The sequence below is a fragment of the Symphodus melops genome, assembly GCF_947650265.1.
Source record: "Symphodus melops genome assembly, chromosome: 11".
Classification (NCBI taxonomy): domain Eukaryota; kingdom Metazoa; phylum Chordata; class Actinopteri; order Labriformes; family Labridae; genus Symphodus; species Symphodus melops.
Window position 1 is genome coordinate 15,963,624 of NC_136701.1, and position 17,002 is coordinate 15,980,625.

Sequence of the window (17,002 nt, forward strand, 5' to 3'; positions counted from 1 at the left end):
TATTTATTTAGTCTCAGAGTTTCTTATCCTCTGTCTGGGTTTGTGTTGTTGGTTTCCCTGTGCTTGGTGTTTGCTTCGTGGGCTCGTGTTGGACTTTGTATCTGTTTTTGGCTTTTAGTTTAAATGAAATATTTTTGAGTTCTGCAATTGGGTCTTCCTCCCTGTTTTGTCAAAACTCACTCGTGACAATAACCAGGTAAACGTGTCTGTGTGAATTTAGGATGTGAATTTGTTGTCTGTTAAAATGGGAAATGCTGATAATATTGTATCTGTGCATACTGGCATGCTTTCTCACTCTTGCTTGTCCTAAAGAGCTCTTTGTTCCTCTCTCTCTCTCCTTCTCAGACGTTCTGTTAAAATAATGATAAACCTGCACATGTGAAAAATTACTGAAGAGCTTCTGCGTCATGCAAGTCGTATCACTGTAAGTATTTGAAAGAAGTTACATACTCCTAAAGTAAACAGACACAAATCAATCACACATTGGCGTACTACTGTACATGTGCTGTAAAATTGATAAAGGATTTTAGATGTCTAAGTGCCCCAGTACCCCCAATTCACCCCAGTTCAATTGAGTTGTCACCTCTTTTTGTTGTCTTTAATATTTGGCCTAGCCATATTATCAAACAACCAGGCAGAAAAACACCTCATTTGAACAACTCTGATATCAAAGTTTTTCTCACACCAAATAAAGGCTATACTATTTCATGTAGTAATCGCCCATCTTAATCAAATCACAGCAAGGGATTAAAATATACAATCCATAAAATAAAAAAATTCAGATGGCATCTTCCTTCATAAACAAAAAAAAATCCTAAATGTTTGTTAACCATAGCTTCTGCAGAATCTCAAAGGATTCTACGGCACCACAAGAGCATACTGTATCTGAGCCACGCCGATCTGAGCACAGCGCAAGGTCACATTTGCTATTTGTGTCTGCCTCGTGGAAGCAGACCCACACCTTCTTTGTCTTTGCTGCACATCTCCGCCTCCTTAGCAGAAGAAAGGTCAGGGCTTTTTTCTGAATAGTGTAAAGGCACACTGTGCTTTCTAAAAGTAACTACTTTCCAGACTATTGGTTTAATTGCCTAATAATATTAAGTTGCATGAATAATGGCGCGATTAAAGCCAGTTAACTCGGTCCAATGTAATATTTCACTATTTTCACTGAGTTTAAGTCCAGTGGCACTACTGTAACCCATCTTACTTTTCACAAGCAACTGACCTGCTAATTTGTGTTTCCTGTTGTGAAATCAGGTACCATTTCAAAAACGTACATACATTATGAAAACGCTACCACTCCTGTGTCTCAATGTAACGAAAACGGGGTTTTTTTTGGAATTTTTTTTTTTTATTTCATCCTTTTGAGAAATCTTCCATTCAGTATTTTAGGAGCCAAAACTTTAAATTTCACATTGATGATTACAAAGGTGGAAAAGAAAAATGTAAATTGTCAATGTTAAATTCATTTCAACAGCTTAGTTAATTCTAAGTAAGGAATTACATGCTATGTTGCTATGTTAGTCCTACTGACAGTGACTGCATTACATTTACTTGTGAAAAATGTTCTGACAGATGGCAATGGAAATACCTTAAATTCCTTTTTAACAATAATATGCATCGCCCAACTTTAGAAATAACAGAAAACAGCCTCTCCCCCCTTACATCGTACAATGTCCCTGTCTAGCTTGAATTGTTAAACTATGTTGGCGATATTGTGTTTGTACTTTGGGATGTCATGAGATTCTGAAATGAGAGGGAAAGAAAGCTTTCAACAAGACGTCTCTAAAAGAGTAAATCCCTCACGTGGATTGTACATAAATTGAATCTGAGCCCACATTTATGGGGGAGCACTATTGAAATATTTCTAAAGCATGACTCTTTTCTTGCTGAATTTTAATGCGAAGGGGCAATAGTTGCAGATCTCCGAGGGCTAGAACTACTTAAGAGATCTAAAGGTTTTAATGGGATCTGTCACATTCATCCCTACTTGTTTATGCAAGCAGTAACAGAACAGCTATTATTCAAAATGAGACAATAACATTCTTTGTACTGTAAGCATGTTTTTTTTACAGATATTTATTGTATCTCCTCTCAAAGAAAATATGTTTTTTGATGTACAATGTGTGTAGCAGCAGTCAAGGTTAATTGCTTTGAACATGTTTTCTAAGAATGCTGGTATTCCTTGAAAAAAAAAAAAAAAAAAGATGGGGCAAATTTATCTTCAGGGGAAAAATTATCCAATTTATAAAAGTCAGTTTGGAAGCTAATTTTAAACACACTGTTGGTGGGCAATTTGGATGGCTATGGAACCTTGTAGAAAAAGGAAACATGTCCTAGGGACAGTTTAATTAAGGTATGTGTGATGGGAAATTCATCAATCTCTTAAAAAAAACATCCATCTTTGATTAATTAGTGGGTTGCTACCTTTAGCAGTAATTGGACTGATTTAAGTCAACAGGGAATTGTTTGCTACATTACTAAGAGAGAATTATACTGTTAGTAACAAGTTGCTGGGGTGTAATGGGATGTCTTTTAGTCTGCAGTATCATAGATCACACCACAACAACTTAACAAATCTTACCATTGTGAAATAATGCCTCAAAGACCAGTGGATTATAATCAGAACACGGGGTAGTGAGGAAGGTGAGAGCAGACGGATCGTTTCTGTTGCATTTATTTATGAACACCAATTAAATCCCAGCATCAGGATAATGAGCTAAACTGGAATACAGCCAAGGATGCCGTTCTCTATTCCCACACCATCGAGGAACACATTGAATAATCATCAACATGCAAGTGCACATACACATTTTATATGTTGAATATAAATGTAGTGTTGCAGGTGTTTTAACATCGTCGTTTTTAGTGACAAACAGCTTTTGTGTACATAGAAAAGATTCGATAAACAGCAAGATTTATCACACATTCCTCCAAAAACACATTCTTTGAAAACTGAACCTCAAAACACTTCAACAACTTGTGGCTCAAAACATTTTTTGACAAAATCCAGCACTGCAATCTTTGCTCTACCCTCTCTTTTGCTTTGTGTCTTTTATAGGAATCACTATGATGCCTTTCCATTTCCTAGTCAAAACTTCTTTCACCACGTCACCACGTCTAATGTTGAATAATAGTAGACTAAATGAAGTCCAGTTTACATAATCAATTCTGAAGGTATTGTAAGGCACATGTGAGGACTCCTGTTGTGTGTTTTTTTAGGGACCTACATGGACAAAGCCTTGACTCATTTCTGTTTTCTGATTTGCTAGACATCCTGCTTTTATTCTAACGATCAAACACTTCACCTCCTGAGAGAACCTTTGCCATAAAATATGCAAAACAAAGGAGGATTTTTTTTATTTTTTTTCGGCAGCATGATGAAAATCATTTCATCTGATACCTACTCTGCAGCAGCGCTTCCAGGCATAAAAATAATAATTAAAAAAAACTATATTGTAATATTAAATCTTGAAGTGAATGGTTTCTTTTGCTTTTGTAATGATTGCTATGAAATTCAGGGTGTTTTGTACCTTAAAACTTTAGGAGTTGTAATTGCATTGGAGCCTAGTAGTCCCAACATATTTTGTTAATTAACCAGGCTCTTATAATATAATGTAATCACTTTAGTCAAATAGTGTACAAAGCGTATTTGTACAAAGGGCTTAACATAACATGACCAATCAAGCTAAAATGATCTAATGTATCTGGTAGGTTGATGTATGGCCTTTAATTGTTGCTAGTGTGGGTTATTTCCCCCCAGGCATGATGTGAAATTAAGCCTGCCAGTTAGCTTGACCTCATGTGGACACAGCTGTAAAATTCGGAACATTCTGGTACACCTGCTCACTGCCTTATGGACCCCAGCTCCCTCAAGCAATTTGCAGATATGGATACTGACAGTGCCCTGACCTGCACAGCGGTGTGGAAAGTTAAAACACCGTCTTACCGCTTGTTCCTTGGGCTTCCTTATCCTAAAGTCAGTAAATGTAAACCTTCCTTCTGTCCTTGAGCAAGATGCCAAATGTTTACCAATGGCAAAACAATTCTTTGTTGCGAGTTGCCCTTTATTCTGTCCTCCCTGTTGAAGAAAATAACTGTGGTCTTTCATTTTACTTTGGACCCTCATCCCTAATGATTTTTATTCTTCCATCCAATTAAATGCAATATTAAACCTGACAACCAAGGGAAATACAATTACAGCAAACTGCATCCTCATGTGTAAGTCTTTATTAATGTTAATGTCATGTCAGGTCCTTTGCCAACATCAGAAATACAATCACCAGCTCTAATTTTAAAACAGGAAGGTATGCAGCTATAACCAGAGCTTAGAGGTCATTTAGATCTCAATTATGATCTGATTGAAACTTCACAAACATATTCAGTGCCATGGATTAAGTTGTCTGTTTGATTTTGAAAAGGTTGAGAATGTAATGGTGATGATTTTCTACCAGTTTAAACATCCAATTCTTGTTCAACAGGACTCATGACCCGTTGAATAACATGGTTTACTGTACAACACTGTTTGTACCTTACATTAAGGAAAATAGCGACGTAAAGTTGGGCCTTTTAACATCTGTGTATGACTTCTGTGTTGTTTATGAAAATTCCTTAATGGCATGAAAAGTGAACCTGTTTTAGATAGAAAGTTGAGCTGATACATATTAAAACCAGTCTAAATGACAGGCGAACCAGACAAATGAAAAACGATCATTTTTTTCTATCTTTGCAGACCAGTTCGTTCAGTTTGATGTTTGTAACTTGTTTAGCATGTTGGATTTATTGATTGTTTGATTGACTTTATTTTATTATTGTATCATGTATAAACCAGCCAAGCACAAAACAGGCCTGCAAAACACAGTTATCAATAAAAAAAATAGACCAAGGACCAAAAGTAGACACTTCAAAATTATAATACTAATGAAATAAACCATTCTGAAGTAGCCGGCTTACAAACAGTGAAATATCATCCTGTCTTTATCAGGGCGTCAAAACATTTCAGGATTTTGAGCATACATTTCATTAATCAAAGATGTTCTTAACTTATCATAAACGAGTCACACAGTTCACACAGTCTGTGTTCCACAGCGATGCCTTTAAATCTGCAGACTTCAAGTGCGAGAGGAAGGATTCCTGTTAACTGAGCAGCTAAAGACGTGACTTCTTGATATGTGATACACTGTTTGACTCTTTTATACCATGCCAAATGTACATTTGACTTATAATTTTTATGTGTAGCAATCAGTTCTTCCGTGATGATCTTTTTTTCTTTTCTTTTTTTTTTCTTGACAGCGTGCAATTACATGAGAATCCTTGTAGCAAAACTCCGGTGAATTAAAGGTACTTGCTAAAGGTGTTTTCACCCAGAAACAATCTGACTTGTAGATGGAGTGTAGAGAGTGCTGTTAAAAAAAGGCAACAGCTGGCCTTGAAAGCCAATTTTCCAACAGACTGCTCATACCTGATTCTCAATTCAAAAGGAAACTCTTGTGCTGCTGCCTTATGAATATGCAGGAGTTTGGCAAAAGTCCCTTACTCATCTAAATAACGCTGATGCACAATTAAAGGAAGTTATGGATGTTTAATTTTTACAGGTAAAGCTTGGCTTTCAGCTTAGCAGTATTGAAAGAATCTGGTTGGAGAACTATTTATTTTTAGCATAAAAGGGGGTAATGCAGAAATAAATAATTACATATAAGAGTCGGTATTTGATTAAGGACAAACCCTAAAAGAGTAAGTCCTTATTTTGTTGTTAAAAAAACATTTTGATAATGTGTTTGTGTTTGTGCATGTTTGCTTATTCTATTTTATAATTTTGGTTCTGTGTAAAGCCCTTCCTAGAATGGAAAGGTCCCCAGGCATCTAGGCAATCTGACAAGTATTCCTCAGTGTGTTTGTGTGTCTGTATTCATGCTCATTGGTATTCTGTGGCTTTCAGGTGAGCAACCTTCCACAGAGGCCACAGCATCTGAATCCACACATCCATGCCCTTCGACTCTGCTCTGAGGCTAACACACTAACAGATGGCTGCTCACGTATCCTCCTTTGGCTGTTTGTGTCTGCTGTCCTGTTTATATATGCACCACTGTTTGCCTATTTTGCATGAATGTTGGATGGAGCGGTTCAAGAGTTAAATATGTTCATATAGATCTCATAGCGCAACAGTTTTATGTTAAGTAGAGAACTTAATGACACTTTCAGGACTGAAATAATAATTTGTGTTTTCATTTAATAAACGAGATAATGAAATAAGTAGCATTTTCCAGACATAGAGGGCATACAGGAAAAAATAATGTGATTTGCGGTTTTATGCTTTGTTAAAATTATTTTTACCTTCTGTTCCTATGGTATATGCATTTGAAAATAGAGCCAAATCAGTACAAGCTGCCTTGTGTTTTCACATCAGCAGGGGTGCCTATCATTCTCACAGTCACGTCTCATTTAAACTTTCTGAAAGTTAAATGATGGCCCTGCCAAATGTTTGAAATATTATAATTATTCACTTAAAAGCCAACGTGTGTCATGACTTGGGTTTATTTTATGAACATAAAACTGCCGAAAAATGTAATTGTTCATTTTGTTGTTGACTCACAAACACCATTGCAGTGGTTCATTAAAAACAGTTAGAGCTGGTGAGAAAACAGGAGTGAGATCTAAAAAAAAAATGAACTGCATTTTTGAATGATTCCAGTAAATGTCACAGGGGGGACACAGTGGGTGAGACTTGGAGTGGGCTTAACAAAGTGACAAGTTGGTACAGTCCCAGTGGTTGCTTTAATGATGGACATCTTAAGGTAGCAGAAAGTTCAAAGGATATGTTCCTGCTGGAGTAAATTAAGTAAAATGACCAACAGTAGCCACCATGGTAAACTGAACAAGTATCAGGTCTGCATTATGTCCAGATACTTCCTGTGGAATTGTTTTTTTTAATTGAATAATAAATGGACATGTTAGTGATAAAAGACAACCACATATGAAGCTGAATGTATGTCATGTATTGCACACCAGTATACAGTGACACAAATATACCAGCAAACGTATAGTGTAAAGAAAAAAGAGTTCTGGTTGAGCTGTTCTTATTTCACACCTGACCTGTGTTTGGACGGCTGGCCAGCAGGCTGTCAGCGGAGGAACTGCTTCACTTGTTTGAATCTCACCCTTTTCTCCCCTTTTTATGCTTCAACGTCATTTAGAGAGATGGAAGGAACATGGGGAGGAAAATGAGGTGAAGAGATACCAAGAGAAGCTGGGCACTTGAGAGCCAATTTAGTGAACATAGCTCCCCAGGCAAAAGCAGTCATGGGGCAGCCTTGTGCCTTAGAGAAGGTGAAGTGTTGGTAAAAGTGCCAAATCTGTTTTTAAAGGAAAAGAACAAAAATGATCTTGATTTGTAAAAATGTGAAAATAAATATCCAGAGGCAGTATGCTGCATCTGTTATACCAACATTGATGCTGCATTTGTACTTACAATCATGTTTCTGTTTTATCGTTAATCTTCCTCACATTTTAAATGATAAATGGTGCTAAGTCTTGAGAACAAATGCAAGATAGATAGCTTATGGCCCTGAAGCTTGAGGAGCCTTTTGATTGTGTTGTGTTATCACATTTATGGCTTGCCGTCATGGTAGTTATTAGCATTTCAGGAACAACCAACTTGCCCTGCAAGGATTGGACATCTTGAACCACATACTGTATTAAGGGAACATGAGGGATTTATTTTGCATTGTTAAAGCGAGTTCAACAAACCCAGGGTGTCTTTAATATCTGTGGATGAACTGAGAGTAACAAAGGAGATGGATCTTAATGGTCACACAGAGCTGGTTATAATCTTAAGTAAACCCACAAAACAGAGGCAGTGTTAGCTTCAAGCAATTATCATGAGATAGATAGATAGATACTTCATGAACAATCGTTAACACGTCTTCTTCAGCAGGATGGAAGATTTTCAGCAAACTATGTTATTTTCTTAGAATATAAAAAAGACATTTGAGACTTCAATAAACAAAGCAAATGCAGGAGGAACAACATGCAGAAAAAAATATTGCCAATAGTATGAATGTGCAAAAAGAAGCTTTTATGATTTTTTTAATCAGTGCCCAATGGATCTAACTAGCCAAAAATAATCACTTTGGTTTCCTTAAATTATTTCATCAACTGGATTAATGTGGCTTATCTTACAGTTTGAGATGTTATATTTCAGCTGTGCCTTGACGGTATACAGAGTTGTATGGGGCTTAAAAAAATTAAAACGTAATTGAAAGCGGTAAAGGTAAATAGCTTCAGGGCTTTGTGTTAGAAGGACGATAACTGTAAATCTTTAATATCTTTCACAATCACATATTTTATATGAACACTGTTTGCTGTTCTCTTCCTCCTTTCCTCTCACAATTTGCTTACGAGACACATGTGGTCAAGACCCTGATTGGTCAGTTCGGGGTTTTTTTCCACAAACTCATCTCTTATCCCAAACATAACCTGCTCCAGAGCAAGTTACCATGGTGATCGACCAAGGTAAGATTGGGAAGAATAAAAAACACTGAACTTTTAAGTTATCTCAATAACACAGGCCTGTTTTTCTTGTTCATCTGTTTGACGCTTTGTAGAAAGCCACATTACTTCAAGGCCGACCACAGTGATTCAGTGTCTCTTAGTGAAGGACTCAGTGATTTTTGGAGAGGTAAGAAAAGAGAAAACACAAATGAAGAGTCATATCAGGAAGCAGGAAGTGATGAAGATGCTAGCTGAGGATATTTTTTTTGTATCATGAGAGAGTGTGTTTTGAGCACCAGCTGGAAGTAGAGAGACTTGGTTTCCTCCAGAAGTGCCAGCTGCTGCCCCTGCTTCAACTCTGAACCGGGCTGAAAGTCATCACTTTCTGACATATATTTATGTCAAGTGAACTTGTGTTTTGGTAAGCAAATGAAATGTAAAATGGAATAGTCAGGCAGCTAACCATATTGCAATATCTGATGAATGTGCTTCCCATCTGCAGCGGCTCTCCTGTGATATCTATCATCTCCAAATCAGACGGTGTTGTACATGAGGAACATGCATAACACTACTTATTTATAGCATTGTGTTGCTATGAATGTTTTCATACAATCATCAAAGGGTCAAGCATCTTGCTTACTGTACCTAAGGGCTACATAATGGCATGCTTCTATTTCAGAACATTTGTTTATTTTCAGGGGAATTGACCACGTGTTTGATTTTATTTTCAGTTGTTGATGGTTCATATAGTCATTGTGGCCTTGATATCCTCTGTACACAATTTATTGACTAGAATAGCTGTCCTGCTTAGATGGAGGGGCCATAGCATCATAGCACGAGTGTACAAGAATCCTCTCCTCTAATGCATTCCTTTAAGCAGTTTATTCTACCGTAGCTTTTTTAAAAACAGCTAAATACCTAACTCAGTCAATACACTATAAATGTAAATGCTGCTCAAAAAAAGGGAACACTAAACACATCCTGGATCTGAACAAGTGAAGTATTGTTATTCAATTTACATAGTTGAATGTGCTGACAACAAAATTACACAAAAATGATCAATGGAAATTAAATTGAATAACCGATGGGGGTGTAGATTTGGAGTAACATTCAAAATTAAATTGGAAAAACACAGGAAGATCCAACTTCGATGTAATGTCCTTAAAACAAGTCAAAATGAGGCTCAGTAGTGTGTGTGGCCTCCACGTGCCTGTATCACCTCCCTACAACGCCTGTGCATGCTCTTGATGAGGTGACGGATGGTCTCCTGAGGGATCTCCTCCCAGACCTTAACTCAAGCATCCGCCAACTCCTGGACAGTCTGCGGTGCATTGTGGCGTTGGTGGATGGAGCGAGACATGATGTCCCAGATGTGCTCAATTGGATTCAGGTCTGGGGAACGGGCAGGCCAGTCCATAGCATCAATTCTTTCATCTTGCAGGAACTGCTGACACACCGCCAACCAGGTCAGAACGTTCTCCACGGCGTCTCCAGACTCTGTCACGTCTCACACAGGTGCTCATTGTGAACCTGCTTTCAACTGTGAAGAGCACAGGGCACCAGTGGCGAATTTCCAATCTTGGTGTTCTTCGGCAAATGCCAAACGTCTTGCACGGTATTGGTCTGTAAGCACAACCCCCACCTGTGGACGTCAGGCCCTCATATCTCATGGAATCTGTTTTGGATCGTTTGAACAGACACATTCATCTTTGTGGACTGCTGGAAGTCTATCTATCTATCTATCTATCTATCTATCTATCTATCTATCTATCTATCTATCTATCTATCTATCTATTTTGCAGGGCTCTGACAGTGCTCCTCCTGTTCCTCCTTGCACAAAGGCAGAGGTAGCGGTCCTGCTTCTGGGTTGTTGCCCTCCATGGATGGCCTCCTCCACGTCTCCTGATGTACTGGCCTGTCTCCTGGTAGCGCCTCCATGCTCTGGACACTACGCTGATAGACACAGCCACAGCTCGCATTGATGTGCCACCCTGGATGAGTTGCACTACCTGAGCCACTTGTGTCGGTTGTAGACTCCTTCTTATGCTACCACGAGAGTGAAAGCACCGCTAGCATTCAAAAGTGACCAAAACATCAGTCAGAAAGCATCGGAGCTGAGAAGTGGTCTGGGGCCACCATCTGCAGAACCACTCTTTTATTGGTGGTGTCTTGCTAATTGCCTGTAATTTCCACCTGTTGTCTAACCATTGGCACAACAGCATGTGAAATTGATTGTCAATCAGTGCTGCTTCCTAAGTGGGCAGTTTGATTTCACAGAAGTGTGATTGACTTGGAATTACATTGTGTTGTTTAAGAGTTCCCTTTATTTTTTTGAGCAGCGTATATAGATAAATATATCTTTAGTTTTAACACTCTTAACACTTTAAAATGAGAGGTATGGTATTATTCTCTGGGTAAGTCATGTGACACTCGATAACAGTAACATCACAATGCAGTGTGGATTACCAATGAGCATTTATGTAAGAGGTTCCAATCCTGTTTGTTTATTGTGACCATCTATTCACTTTTTTGTCCAGGTTCTATCTTCATAAAAACAACATTTAGCGAGCATCATTTACCATTTGAAACAAAACAAAATTTGGCCATTTTTTTGCGAATTGAGAATGGTCTCTACAGTGTTCAACAGAGGAATGACAATCCATTAAACACATGTAATATGAGCCTGGCAAGGATCTCAATCTATACAACGGGTTAAGTCCCTCTAGCTTTGACACTAATATGAAGCTAAGGAAGTCATTTTCAGATGGCTCCCATGAGAAGGCCGAAAGTCATTATGACCTGTTTACAGCTTCAGGGACCAAATCCTCCTCAAATGTTCTCACAGCGTAATTATAATTCAAACAGCCTCGAAGAAGGGGAAATGACAAACTAAAATGTGTTTAGCAACCATTAAAAGACGTCTGAAAGACATTTTTGTGTACAATGTTATTGTTGAGAAGATGTTCAGAGGTCAGGGATAAGCCAAGACATAACAGGCCTCAGTGTTCAGGGCTCCATTGTGCAGACCTTGTTGTTGCTTAAAGGTCACTTGTGCAAGAGTGCAAGTTATTTTTGAAAGCCCCTTTTCTCTTCGTCCTCTGTCTCTGTCAGTATTCCAATTTTCCTGTTCGCTATTCTACTTTAACTGTCAGTGTATAATCCAATACAAGAACTTATTATTCATGATCGTTTGTTGCCCTGCATGGCATAAATAAAATAGTTTTGTCATCTTTCACACTGCATCTATGCTTCTACAATCAATGGCCTGGTGCCAAAAGAGAAAGCCGAGCTTTAGCTTGGAGATACATTTTATTCAGCAGTGTGAGTGCGACTGGCATTTCTCATGAGCATGTGGATCACATAGCACTTCAGGGCAAAGTTGCAAATTGCACATTTCAGGTTGGATTATATGGTGCGCATGGCTAATGTTTAGCTTCTGCAGCAGATATGTAGCTGTTTACGGATTTATTTACTTTTGGTGCCCAAGGCCATGCATAAGCCTGGAGGATTTGACACTAATTCAGGAATGTTTTCAGCGTAAATTAAGGAGCTCTGACAAGCCTTTTATGTTAAAATTGTGGCATACTGCATGATAAGTGAGTCTGTAGTGTTTTGGTGTGAAAGTAGTTTTTGTCATTGATTTTGATTTTGTCACAGATCTAACTCGTGAATTTCATTTTGAATGAAAAAATGCAAACCAATGTGACTCAAAAAACAGCATTGTGATGAGAGGTCAGTGTTTACTACCTTCTACTTTAATTACATGTAGTCTCTGCTTATTGATTGTTGGTTTGTGCTTGCAGTGAAATAAAGATAAAGTTTAGATTGGGGATTGTAATGTTGTGAGAAATGTAAATGAAAACAGAGCATTACTATATTCACAACATGGGACTTTCTTACATGTTGTGTTTGTTTAAAATGGTGCAGAATAAAAATTCAGTAAATCCTCTGAAGAGGGCATTTTGTGGCTGAAGAAGATGGTGGAGGTACAGAGTTGTAAAACACATTCATGGCTCCACTGCAGAAGTTTGTTTGCATTATTATTGGGGATGTGAGATTATGGAAGAAGAGTTCACTTTATTTATTTATTATGGTTGAATTTGTCTTTGGTATTAAATAATAGATTGTTCCGTGCTTTGGCTTGTTCAATAAGGAATTCCTAAATTTATCTCTACACTGCCTTAGAGGATATTATTCATTCATATTATGAACAATAGTAAAACAAAATTGAAACCTGTAAATCATGATTGGGATTGACCTACCTCACTTTGTTTTGCACTTTAAATTAAAACACAAACCCCACTCAACGCCAAAGTACAACAAACAAGGATGGACGGGCCATGTGTACTAACACATTGCATCAGTAATGGTACAATCTTTTTTGCCCCAATGTGTGAAGAGGCAGGGTGTGTGAACACACAACGGGAGCTTCTTATACACACACACACACACACACACACATAGCACTGTTCTGCCTTGCGTCAAGTCACTTTATCATTCCTTTTAATTTGTGTAAATCCTATGTCCATTTTCATACAAAGCCAAAACTCCCTCTTTCACAAACCTATAGGCAAACAAAGCCACAGATAACCTAACCTGACCAAACACTATTAGACTTAATATCCGTTAAAGGGCTTAAACAGCAGCTTTATCTCAGAGTACTTTGTTGCCTCTCCGATGCTCATAGACAGGTTTTTTTTTCTTTTCTTGACAGCTGTAATGAGATTAGACGGAACCAAGGACCTGGGGAGACATATTACGCCTTTAAACGAGATGGAATGAAACTCTGCTAAACAATTCATCAGCTGAGACTGTTTTAAGTGCAAGCACATGAACAGGCACATTCAGGCACACACATACCCACACACACACACACACACACATAAAAAAAAAATCTTAGCATCTTGTTCTTCCCTGCCTCCCCTGAGTCAGCAGCATATCCATGCAAATCAAGGCCACCATATCTGAGTGTTGTATGGGTATGGGAAACACTACATTGCGTGCTACATTGACTCTTTGAGATGAGTGATGCCTTGTGGAGATGAACCCTGCTTGATAGCTGGAAAACAAAAATGTAATGTGCACATCTTGGCTGGGTCTTTTGTTCTCTGCTGCAAAATTGATACGACAATAAATTCTCTTCTAAATCATGTTTAACAATTATGAAATCACTGGTGCCAAATATCAAATTATTTAAATAAACTGATTTTCATGGCCTTTTTACTAATGCATCACTATTTTATGACTCCTGCGCATGGTGATAAGAGGTTAAATGATGAAGCATGATGTGAGGGGAAACTGACACCAAAATTGCAGTGAAATGTTAGATGACTCTTCAATGACTCTTTCTCTTCAACCAAAGTGCTTAAGCTGCCTAAAATTTAAGAAAGGCATTGAACGCAAATTTAACGCAAAATTTTGAGTTCTCTTTAACAGGAAACAATTTTGCATATGGCTCCAATAAAAAAAACGTGATTACCTTGAAGTGGAAAAGCCCTCTAATGACCGAGATAAGTACCAACAGTTTAAATAACTTTAAAGAGCGACTTTAACCAAGTAAAATAAGTTAACCGTCATTGTACATATTCAGCCAAACCTGAATTTTCATGAACTAAATACATTAACCAAGCCACAGTCAAGTTGTTTCATCCTTTTGTTTTTTCTATTTTTCTCTATTAGTTTGACTTTATTTCATATCTTACTTGTACGATTTTGTTTGAAGTCACTTAATGTATCATGACAACCTTTCTTTTTAAAAGAAGTTATTTCTGAAGTCTTTTTTTTCCATACATTTTACTGAAAACCGCCCGCAGGACATATCCCTGTTCTCTAGAGGAAAAAAATATATATTTTGACCCGGCAACTGTGAGTAACAAGCTAATGAGTGAAGGGTCAATGCCACTGTAGAAAGGACAGATGGAGTGGCAGAGTGAGAAAATGGATGATGGCAGATGGAATGACTGAGAGCTGGAGAATGATGGTGATCAAGGCAGAGATTTGTGAGATGAATAGAATGATTGCTTTGGAATGCTGTGTGTGTGTGTGTGTGTGTGTGTGTGTGTGTGTGTGTGTGTGTGTGTGTGTGTGTGTGTGTGTGTGTGTGTGTGTGTGTGTCAGAGGTGGCTAATTGTCTTTGTGTTAAATTGCAATTCCATTGGTCTGCCAGTGGCCCCATTAGGATGACCTTCAGTTGCTAATGGAAGGGGAGTGGGAAAAATGTTGCCCATGATGGTAGCCTGATGGAGCTAGTGAGAGAGGAGGGAAAATGTGGCTGCCATGTTGAGTGGAAGATGAAGAAAGGAGAGACGGGGTGGATTGGAAAGTCAAGATGAGGAGAGAAATCCTTCAGTGGTTAATGGGTTGACACTTGGAGTGGTTGGTAACTGTGGAAAGGGAAATTGTTTTCCAATGATAGGAAAGATAGAGTAGGAGGAGAAAGACTGGGGAAAAAAACTGAGGCCTGAGATCACAGAAGGACAATTAGCCCTTGAGAAGTAAAAAGCCAGCACGCCAGGTCTTCTCTCTCCCAAACACACACATTTGTACTTTTATAATTAACAGGATCCTCATTGACTTCATACACTTCCTGCAACAGCTACACACTGTATCCATACTGTATATAACAATCATTGAAGTGCATGGATATTACATAATTAAGCCTTGGTTATTAGAAATGTGTACTAAGCAGAGCACATACCCGCTTCCGTAAATCCTCGCTTGTACACCAAATCCATGGCTAAAAAAACTCCCCAACCAATATACCATGAACGATACCATAGTTTTAAGGAGATTACATAGCTTCTTTTTTTTTTTAAATCAAATTTTGTGATATTAAAAATGTTTTGCCAACCATAACCCAGTGTACAGGGCAGTTTTATATCAGCTCATAAAATCTGACATGCATGAATCTGTACCTTATTAATACGTTGTTTTCTTTACTCAATGCACTGTTCTTGATAAAGAGTTCAACAGAAATCCATCACAGTGAGACAATTAGTGGTTGGGGAAAATATCCACTTTTCTAATGTGAGTCCCTCCCTACTTTTCTAAATCCCCTTCTGCTACGGCCTTTCTACTCTGGAATATTAAAGTTAAAAACCACACTGGAAGTCACACTACAAAGTCAATGATCTTTTCAGAGAACAGTGTCACCTACTGGCTTTCCCTGAATACATTTGAAAAAACTGAGAGGAGAAAAGTGAACCTGTTGGTTTTTAAGGCCAATTTAAGAACTCTTCAAGGATCTTTGTCTTAATGTTCATTGTTCCCAAACTAATCCAAGCACAAAAAGATTGGTCTGATATTTCTAAGTGGAATATGATTCATGTGATGAACATTATTTTTCGTCCCCTGCTAATCATCTGAATAGCCGGGGATTCGGATGATTAGTCAGTATCCCTGTGCCTAATGGCTGAATTCACTGCAGGCTAATAAAGCCAAAATGTATTCATTCAAGTTCATTCATTTCAAATTAGATCAATCTAGAATGTTAAATATCGTTTCTGGGACTGGGTGACCCTTTGAGACGTGATGTCACATTCATAGATAACTGTGACGTTATTGCATTTAGACCCTAAAGCTCTTTAGCTGGTTATGAAGCAGACTGAAGTTCATATTAATGTCTTTTTAGGAGCTGCAAAGGCAAACAAGTTCCTCAGGATGTTGATCCTTTCTATTCATATCTTTTATAATATTATCATTATATTATTATAGATATAGTTTTTTTATTGCCTGAAACTGCTGCTGCAGGATAGTTGTCAGACAAGAGGATGTTCTTTGATGTCTTTTTTCATTTTCCACAGCAAATCACTCAATGGCTCATTGCTACTACAATGGTCTGACTCACCTTCCACCTTTTATGTCCACAAGAACCTCCAATATACACATCCCTACAGTAGCTTTAACAATTATTTTTTCAACATGCTAACTGACACCTTGGAGCTTTTGGGATTGCAAGCTTTAATAGGCCCCTGAGGCACTGAAGAAGTGTGCATCCTTGGCAATTCAAACGGAAAATTTGACTCAAGGTTCAAGAATTCAAGGTTTACTTGTGAACTCTTCTGACATTTATCTAGCTCAAAGCTGGTGTCAAGATTTCAAGCTCAGGCCAACTACTTTTGTGACCATGCCTCTGTTTTGTGATATAGACCACCATAATGGTTTGAGTATCTATGTCACGTTTCTTTTCTTTTTTCTTCCTTTCCCTATCACATAATTCTTGAGGCACACATGCAGTCTGAACCATGAGTCTGAAAACCCACAGCTGCCTGCATGACGTGGCAGATAAGGGATGATACTGTTCAGAGTTGCAGAGCATGATATTAAATTGCCCATTTCAGTGGTTTGCTTTTTTCTTGTGTGTGTGTGTGTGTGTGTGTGTGTGTGTGTGTGTGTGTGTGTGTGTGTGTGTGTGTGTGTGTGTGTGTGTGTGTGTGTGTGTGTGTGTGTGTTTGTGTGTGTGTCTGTTTGTGTGTGTGTGTTTGGGGAGGGGGGGGTGTCTCTGAAAGAGGAA